This window comes from Penaeus chinensis, chromosome 12, assembly GCF_019202785.1.
Source record: "Penaeus chinensis breed Huanghai No. 1 chromosome 12, ASM1920278v2, whole genome shotgun sequence".
Classification (NCBI taxonomy): domain Eukaryota; kingdom Metazoa; phylum Arthropoda; class Malacostraca; order Decapoda; family Penaeidae; genus Penaeus; species Penaeus chinensis.
In genome coordinates, this window is record NC_061830.1 from 25,888,464 (window position 1) to 25,896,894 (window position 8,431).

General features: G+C 46.5%; 1 protein-coding gene across 3 annotated transcripts in view; it reads right to left on the reverse strand.

The window, feature by feature from the left end:
* Positions 1–8,247: 8,247 nt before the first annotated feature.
* The window catches only part of LOC125031123 (pre-piRNA 3'-exonuclease trimmer-like), a 15,146-nt gene continuing 14,962 nt past the window's right edge, over positions 8,248–8,431 (reverse strand). For all 3 annotated transcript variants that reach the window (XM_047621640.1, XM_047621639.1, XM_047621638.1), the window contains one exon: positions 8,248–8,431. This exon is cut by the window's right edge and continues 1,019 nt beyond it. The gene's annotated coding sequence lies outside the window, so the exon portion shown is untranslated.

Here is an 8,431-nt window from a genome sequence, read left to right on the forward strand (position 1 = left end):
CCAGTCAGCTCTATCAAAGCACTCCCCAGCGTGGGGAGTTAGGAAGTGGTACATATGAAGTTGGAGAAAGGATGGTGTGGTGGTTTGGTTTGCGAAGTTCTAGCTTCGCCCGGGCCTTCTAGATATGGCCCGGCCTGTGTCAGCTTTTTACGGCTATCTCATTGAGTTGTCTGACACTCGGTGCTTACCGTGGCGGCGGGATTGCCAGCAAGCGCTCCTGCCGCCATGGTGTAAGCATTTCGCATAGCCTCTTTACCAGCACGGCGGCTGTTGTGGGCGGTCCATGTCTCAGGAATTGTGTATGGTCACAATTTTCTAGGTAGTGGACTAGTGTGGCGTTCGGCTCGCCGCAGTGCTTGCAGCACCATTCATCGCGTTCGATTGTTGGGATAATCTGCCATGCACAGTGGTAACCTAGGCGCATTCTGTGAAGAATGACTTCGGTACTTCTGTTGCTTACTTCAGAGAGTGCCAGTGGTTCATAGCCTGTGGCGTCTGAGTACCAGCTGGCCGAGGGGGAGGTTCTCGTTTCCTCTCTGTGGAGCTGCCGTAGGAAGGTACGACTGACCAAGGCACACTTCTCCATAAGTAATTTTCGGCTCGGTTTTATCGTCATGGGATTTGGGGGCATACCCCTGCCAGCGACGGCTAGTCTGTCAGCAAGCTCGTTCCCTCTGATGCCGATGTGGCTTGGGACCCAGTTGATGATAATTCTTCTACCCTGAGCAAGAATTATCTGTGCCATTGTGAGAATCGTGGTCAGTAGGTAGATGTTGTCTGTGGGTGAGCTGTGCTGAAGACAGTCAATGGCTGCCCTGGAGTCTGTGTGTATGACCACGTGTCCTTTCCTTAGGGACGCGTGGCCTAGGGCTCCCATGATTGCAACTGCCTCTGCCTGTAGCGAGGAGGCGTTGTCTGTTACCCTCATGGATCGCGTGGCATCCCTAGCTGCAAAGCCGGCGCCTGCAGTGTGGCTCAAGGGATCGACCGATCCATCCGTGTAGTATGTTCTACTACCCGGAGGAGTGATGGCTGCAATGACCCTGTGGGCTTCTGCCTTTAGGCTAGGCATGGGGTATAGGCTCTTTTTCATTGACAGGCTCATTATGTTGAACTCTATCAGGCTCAGTGCCCACGGCGGGGCTTCGGCAAAGTCGGGGTGGGGGGAGTCCATGTCCTTAGCAAGAAGCTGTTCTTTGAGCTGATGGTGTATCAACACCCTGGCTGTATGAGACAGCCAGGAGTTGTTTGCAACGAGCTCGTTGTCTTGTTCGAGGCATCTGACTAATTTTTGTCCTAGGCTTGTGTTCCTGGGAGCCTGGATGACCTTTGACAGGAATTGTGTTGCCGTTAGATCGATTCGTGAGTCCAGGGGGAGAAGGTTTGCCTCCATCAGGAGGTTGAGGACCTTCGTCCACCTCGGGGCACCCAGAATGATCCTAGCAGCTTCATTTTGGACTGTTTCTAATTTGTCTGTGTGCTTTTTCTTTGCAGCAATTAGAGCGACTGAGGCACAGTCCACAATGGGCCGGACAGCATGTACATAGAATGATCTTAGTACTTTGTGTCTGGCCCCTATGCGTCTCCCAGTCATTGCTCTCATGACGGACAGTCTTGCTTTGGTTCGGTCAACCAGGTACTGGACCTCCTTATGGAAGGAGAGGGTCCGGTCTATCCTTACCCCAAGGTATAGGTAGTCCTTGACCCATTCTAATTCCACTCCCTGGATTTTCAGTCTTGTGCCTCGAACTCTCTGTCTCAGAGCCATGGGTTTGGATTTGGCAGCAGAGATCTTTAGTCCTGTCCTACAACACTCCTCTGACACGAGGTCCAGACAACGCTGGGCTTTATTCTGGCTGCGTGGTCCAGTAGAGGTGATAGCGAGATCGTCTGCATATGAGATGATCTGGCACCCCACTGGGAGGTTTATGTTGAGGATGCAGGACATTAAAGTGTTGAATAGGGCTGGACTGAGAACCCCACCCTGTGGCGTTCCATTTTCGAGCGGCATGTGCTGCGATAGGTGACCCTGGAATTTGACATTGGCAGTCCTGTTCCTGAAGTAGTCACCTATCCAAGCCAAGAGCTTTCCTCTGATTCCCTTCTGGATCAGGCTTTCCTGAATGGCAAGCGGACTTGCCAGTTCAAAAGCCTTCTCCAGGTCAAGGAATACCACCACAGCTGGGCCCTTGCTGATTGTGCTTAAGAGCGTGGTTATGCTGTGTGCTGTGCCCATGCCCCTTGTGAACCCGTGGAGGTGTTCGTGCGGGGGTCCCGTTTTCCATTGAAGCCGGTTTAGTACCATCCTCTCAGCCGTCTTGGCCAGGCAGCTGAGCAGAGAGATGGGGCGGTACTTCCCCGGCTCCTTTGGTTTTGGGACGGGAACTATGGTAGCCCTCTTCCAACTCTGGGGTAGAGTGGAAGTTTCCCAGGACTTGTTGATGAGTTGCAAGAGTGCACGCTCACCTGCTAGTCCTAGGTGGGAGATAATGGGGTACGAGATCCCATCAGAGCCCGGGGCTGTGTTGGAACTGGTTTTATAGGCTTTCCTTAGTTCCCTCAGAGAAAAGATAACGTCTGAGTTATCGGGTTCGGCTGCCCCTTCTCTGATCTGAGCGTGTCTGTCTGGCTGTAGATGCTCTTGTCTTGCCCTCAGCTCGGCTGGCAGACTGTTGCTGCTCGTTCTCGCAGAGAACTCGTGCGCCAGTCTGTTAGCCTCTGCTTGGGGGTCGTGATGGGTGCACCTCGGAGCTGAGCGGCTGGTAGCTCGCTTGACCCGTTGCCACAGCTCTGAAAGGGTGGTTTGGTGGTCGAAGGACTCACACCATTCCAGCCACTTTTCCTGCCTGACTCTGTTGGCAGTTTCCTTGGCATCCGTGACAGCTTCCCTTAGGAGGGATAAGTTGTCAGGGGTTCTTTGCCTTCGGAATAGTTTTCGGCACATGTTCACCCTGTGGTTGACCCCCCTGATCTCGTCATTGAAGTACCAGGCGTCTTTGTGACTTCTGGACCCAGGCCGAGTTTTGGGTATGGTCTGTGAGGCTGCTTCATTAATGGCGTTTAGCAGGCTAGCTTCGAGCACTTCCACATTTTCGCTTTGTGGGGGATTGTTGCATCTCAGACAGAGGGCCAAGGCGTTTTGAAACGCCTGCCAGTTGGCCTTGTCTGTTTTCCATCTTGGATTCGGTCTTAGGATTTCGGCTGGGCCAGCATCCATGAGGGTAGTTATAGTGCCGTAATGGTCACTTGTGACGGTCTCATCGACACACCAGCCAATCCTCCCGACCAGAGTCGCAGTGGCCAGGGTGAGGTCTAGGACCCCTCCTCTGACGTGCGTTGGAGAAAGGAAAACTGGAAAGTGGTCACTATAGGGAAAGTGGTCTAGAACTGACCAGTGAAAATCTAAATGAAGAGAAGGGGAGCATAGAGAGAGGTCAATGCATGAAAAAGACTGCGTGCGTGTATCAAAGTGTGTGGGGCGATCTGTATTTAGAATAATAAGATCAGCTGTGGAGAGGAAGCGCTCTAGAGCTCGGCCACGGGTGTTGGTGATAGAATCACCCCAAAGAGTGTGGCGGCAGTTAAAATCACCTACTATGAGGAAAGGTGATTGAAGTTGGGAAATTAGGTTTTCAAAAGCGACAAAGTTAATGGGGTGGGAAGGGGAGAAGTAGACTGATCCAGCGGCGAAGAAAGATACGAATAACTGTACAAGGGACAGTGGTTTGAAAGGGAGGTATGACATAAGGTGTTTTCTGGTTGATAAGTATGGACGAGACATAAAGGGAGTGTGGGGAAGAAACAAAATGGTAATTGGGGATTGGTATTGGATAATGTGTAAGAAAAGTTTCTTGCAGGCATATTATGGATGGGTTATAAGAGGAGAGGATATGTCGGAGGTCAGGTCTGTAAGAGCGGAAACCGCGAATGTTCCAATGAAGGATAGTTATATTTCGTTGATTTAGCGATAACGATTGTAGTACGTTTTGGAGAATTTGAAGGGAAAGGTGCTAGAGGGTGGGATAAAGAATGAGGTTGGGGGGGTGGTTTTGTATCAGGAGGGGTGTTGGGAGGTTAGAGGGTCTGGGGAATAGGGTACTTGTGACATGAGGGATTCACGTGTGTATCCAGGAGGGAGTGGAAGGGATAAAGGGGATGGTGGGAGGGTTAATATAGGTGGGGGTGGAATCGGGGGGGGGGGGTTGTTGGGATGGGGTAGGAGGATTGGGTGTAGGGAGAATATGAGTAGGAGGAGGATGGATATCGGCAGTCACTTTGAGTGTGGAGGGAGCGGGAATTGTAGAATTTGAAGGTGGATGAGTATCAGTTTGGGACTCTATTATGTAGTTCTGGATATCTTCAAAAGTTTCTGTAATGGGGTTGGTTGCGGAGTTTTGTGAGATAAAGGTTTTCTTGTGAGGGGGGGAAGAGAAGTCTGGTGTCTGAAAAATAGGGGCAAAGGAAGGTGGAGGTGATTGTGAGGTAGGGGAAGAGGGGGTGGAACGTTTATTCTGTCTGCTGCGGGTAGTGCGGGGAGGGAGAGGGGGAGGTGTTGGGGCTGTAGTAGAGATTGGGGTGTCTGGATTTAGGATGGCAAAATAATTTGATTGGGTAGAGATTGGAGTGTCGGGATTTAGGATGGCAAAAGAATTTGACTGGAGAAGGTAGGAGGTAGAAGAGGGGAAGTTAGATGGAGGGGGGTTGGGTTTAGGAGAGGGTGTAGGAGCTTGGGAGGTAGGGGGAATGGCAGAGTGAGCGACATTACTGGAGTAGGGGGTAAGAGAAAAACCTTGTCGACGTGCTTCCTGTCTGGCTCCACGTAGAGTGAGTCCAAGTCTGAATCTGAGAGTTGCTACCTCAGACTCAAATTTGTAGGTGGGGCAGCCTCTATAAAATACATTATGGGGGCCGCCACAGTTTGCACATGTGCGTGATTGTGCAGAGCAGTTTGATCGAGTATGGCCAGGTTGGGCACATAGCGGGCATCTGGCTGTGGAATGACAGTGTTTGGCTGGGTGTCCTAAACGCCAACAATTTTGGCACTGACGAGGAGGAGGTTGATATGGTCGGACAGGTAGGGATTCCCCACCTATGTAAACATTAAAGGGAAGGTCATGTCTACGGAAAGTAATATTGGCAATGTTAATGGATTTCTTACGATTTCCTCTGGAAGGAATATAATAGCATTGTACATATGTTGCATCATAGTCTGTGAGACAGGCGAGTAAGTCCTCTCCACAATCTGACCATTCTTTGTCATAGATTGGGCAATCTGTTGGTGAGATAGAGACAGTTCCGGTGCAAGTATTGAGGGTTGGATGAGGTTCTGTAGGGATGGGATTACCACATAGATCAGTTAGTTTTGTTAATGCTATAGCTTGGTTTCCAGTTGTTACTGTGACGAGACGGGAGTGGTCGGGTCGGCTACGGAAAGAGACTTTGCCTACTTGTTTTTGGAAGCATTGCTGGAAGAGGAGGGTGTTTTTAGAGTAGGGAACTGTGGGAGGCATCACGAAAAATCGGTCCCATTTGGCTGGGCTTAATAGAGTATTTAGGATTCTTGTAGAGGTGGGGGTAGTAGAAGTGCGGGGACGTGTGGAGGAGGGAGTATTGTTGAGGGGGGGTAGTGTTATGGGGAGGTGGGCAATAAGGTTGTAAGGTAGTAATAAGGGGAGATGGGGTGGTTGATGAAGAAGGTTGTGGGAGTAAAGGTGTTGAAGTTGAGCATGTTGGGAGAGTAGAAATGTCTCCTGGGGGTTGGTTGTTGATTAGGGTTGATACTGTACTAGTATGCATTGATGATGGGGTAGTTGTTGCAGTGTTCGTAGCCGTGGTCAAAGGAGAGCCGGGATTGGGGCTATTTGATAAAGGGGCAAGCCTCATTGCCCCTAAAAGTGGGGTTACATCTTCATTATTGGCCATGATAAGCTTGGAGTATGTTGGAAAAAAAAACAGTCCACCCCTCAGGGTCCCCTTGAGGGGTAAGGGCCAGGTATGGCAGGGGAATACCGTGCCCATGGTTCCCTCAGGCCGTTCAGGACTGACATAAAGTCAGCCTTCCATCCTTTCAGCACGGCTCTCACACCTTAGGAGGTGGATAGTAAAAGGGATTGGTGAAGAAACTGAAACGAAAAGTATGAGTAGGAAAAAAGACCATGCAAAATTAGTTGAGTCGATGGCTGAGTCCCAAGGTTGAGGAGTTCCCCATCATTTGGTCTCAGTCTCCGTCTCCTAAGCCCCCCCACGACAACAACGGGCAAAGGATTGGGGGGGCACACTCATTGATAAAGCATCTATATATCTATTGTAACCCTACTGCGGTTTTGCGTCCATATTATGTTCTATAATGAAGAATGTGTAAAATGTTTCATATTTAATCAATGTTTGGTGGCGAAAAAAAGACAGTCATGTTATTAGTTTGATTACCCGCTACAAGATGGTGTAGTCACTGCCCATGAGAAGCATTTACAAAGCTATCAAAGATTTTGCAAAAAATTCATTTGATTTTATCCCTTGTTTGAAGAAAACAAAAGATGAAATGGCTTATGTAATTTCTAAAAATATATACTAATAAACTTGTTGGTCATTTACCTTCTACCAATCACACTGCTTGTTATATACAGCCCAGATTTTTCGGCTCATTCATAAAAATACTATTTACTCTAGGTTTACATCGAAGTGGCTGCCGGATGTACAAAAGTGGGACCCAACAAGTGTACTGAAATATAACTCCCAACTGTAGTACACTACCGGTTTTCCTGCAGATGAGCTGGGCTACATGCATAAAGTGACCGATTTACTTACAATAGGCAGTATAGACTACAGTTTTGTCTAGAACTGTATAAAGGAAAGATCACCTTAAGGAGCAGTCACACTAGTATATTCTGTTCTGGTATCCCTATACAGAGCGGTTACTTCCCCAGCTGTGAAGGAAAGCGAAATGAAAATCCCTGTCCAGAGCCAGAGTGGCGCCACCCCAACTAGAGGGGAAATGATGCCGTGACAAAAAATGTGGTATACTTATTAGGAATTTTATTACTTGATTGTCTAAACGGTGATTATTATATGTTGGGTATAACTGTAACGTAGATACAATTAATAAATATTAGAAATAACAATGATACCTAACAAAAATATTAACCTGTAGCCAACGGGCATGCCATGCCATGCCCACATAGATGGCTACACTTATAAGAAGTCACCAATGAGCCAATTACGAGTACTGCCTGTCTTGACTGTTCACTTTTTTCTTTAATTTTCGAAAATATTTTACGTTATCTTATTTTGCTATTACTAATGTTTATAACATTATAGTAATTATGTTTATAATAAAAATAACATCATTGATATTCATAGCACTAGTAAAAAACATATTTTCCTGCCAATTCAAAGAAAGGTGAAATCAGGTAAGGCATAGCCATATATGTGTAGACATATCACAAAAAAATATAAAAATATTTTTTTATTAATTTTCCCCAGCAGCAATGGGTTAATTTTATCATGGAATGCAAACATAAGCCCACTCCCACAGCTGAAGACTTGGAGCTCACTTCAGACATTATTTACGTTCTGGTGAACAAGCGAGTCATAGAACAATTATGGAATACCATCCACAAATATCATGACAGTAGAAAGTTCAATGTAACAATAAGAACTTAGCTTTCCACAGGGTATAATCGTAAGGATGGCAAGGATATCATGATTGGCAAGTACCAATATTATACTCAATTTCAAAATAGTATTCCCCTCCTCCCAACTTCAGTTTTTATCAGTCAATACTTACATCTCTTGTACATTACTGATTACACTAGTAGCAGTATATGCTATTAGAAAAAATATTGTCCAATTTTCTATTTCTGTTGAAATATAGGGTATCATAGTAGCTGGCGTGTTATTTGATGTATGATAATTAATAAAATGGATGGATTGGCTTTCCTGTTTAGTGTCTTAGTGTCTTCTTTAGTGCCTTGGAGAAGGTACCTGAGAGCTCTAGGGTTGATCATTCACATTTTCCCCAGTCAACCCATTGCAATGTTCACCAAGGGTCATTATCTATTTTAATTTAATCACAGTCAGCTAATTTTTTAAACTATAACTTTATTTCTGTGCACTTTTTGGTATTTATCTACATTCTGTTTGACAAAGCTCATTCAGATACACTGAGGGAATCCAGTAACAAAATATTGCCTTGCCCTCATTTGTGTGACACTTCTCATGTCAACAATTTCTTATTAGTGGTGAAAGTTCTTGTAAAAAGAGAAAGAGACAGCAGCTGTCAGCTTGTTTCTAAACTGATTTATAAAATATTTGGTAGTTACCATTTGGATCAGGGGTATTATCCATGATCTGTACTTGCAAATTTAAGAATCTAGGAATCTTTGCTTGAGTTTTGCTGTTTTATTGTGTGGATGACTGGAAACTAGAACAGGAA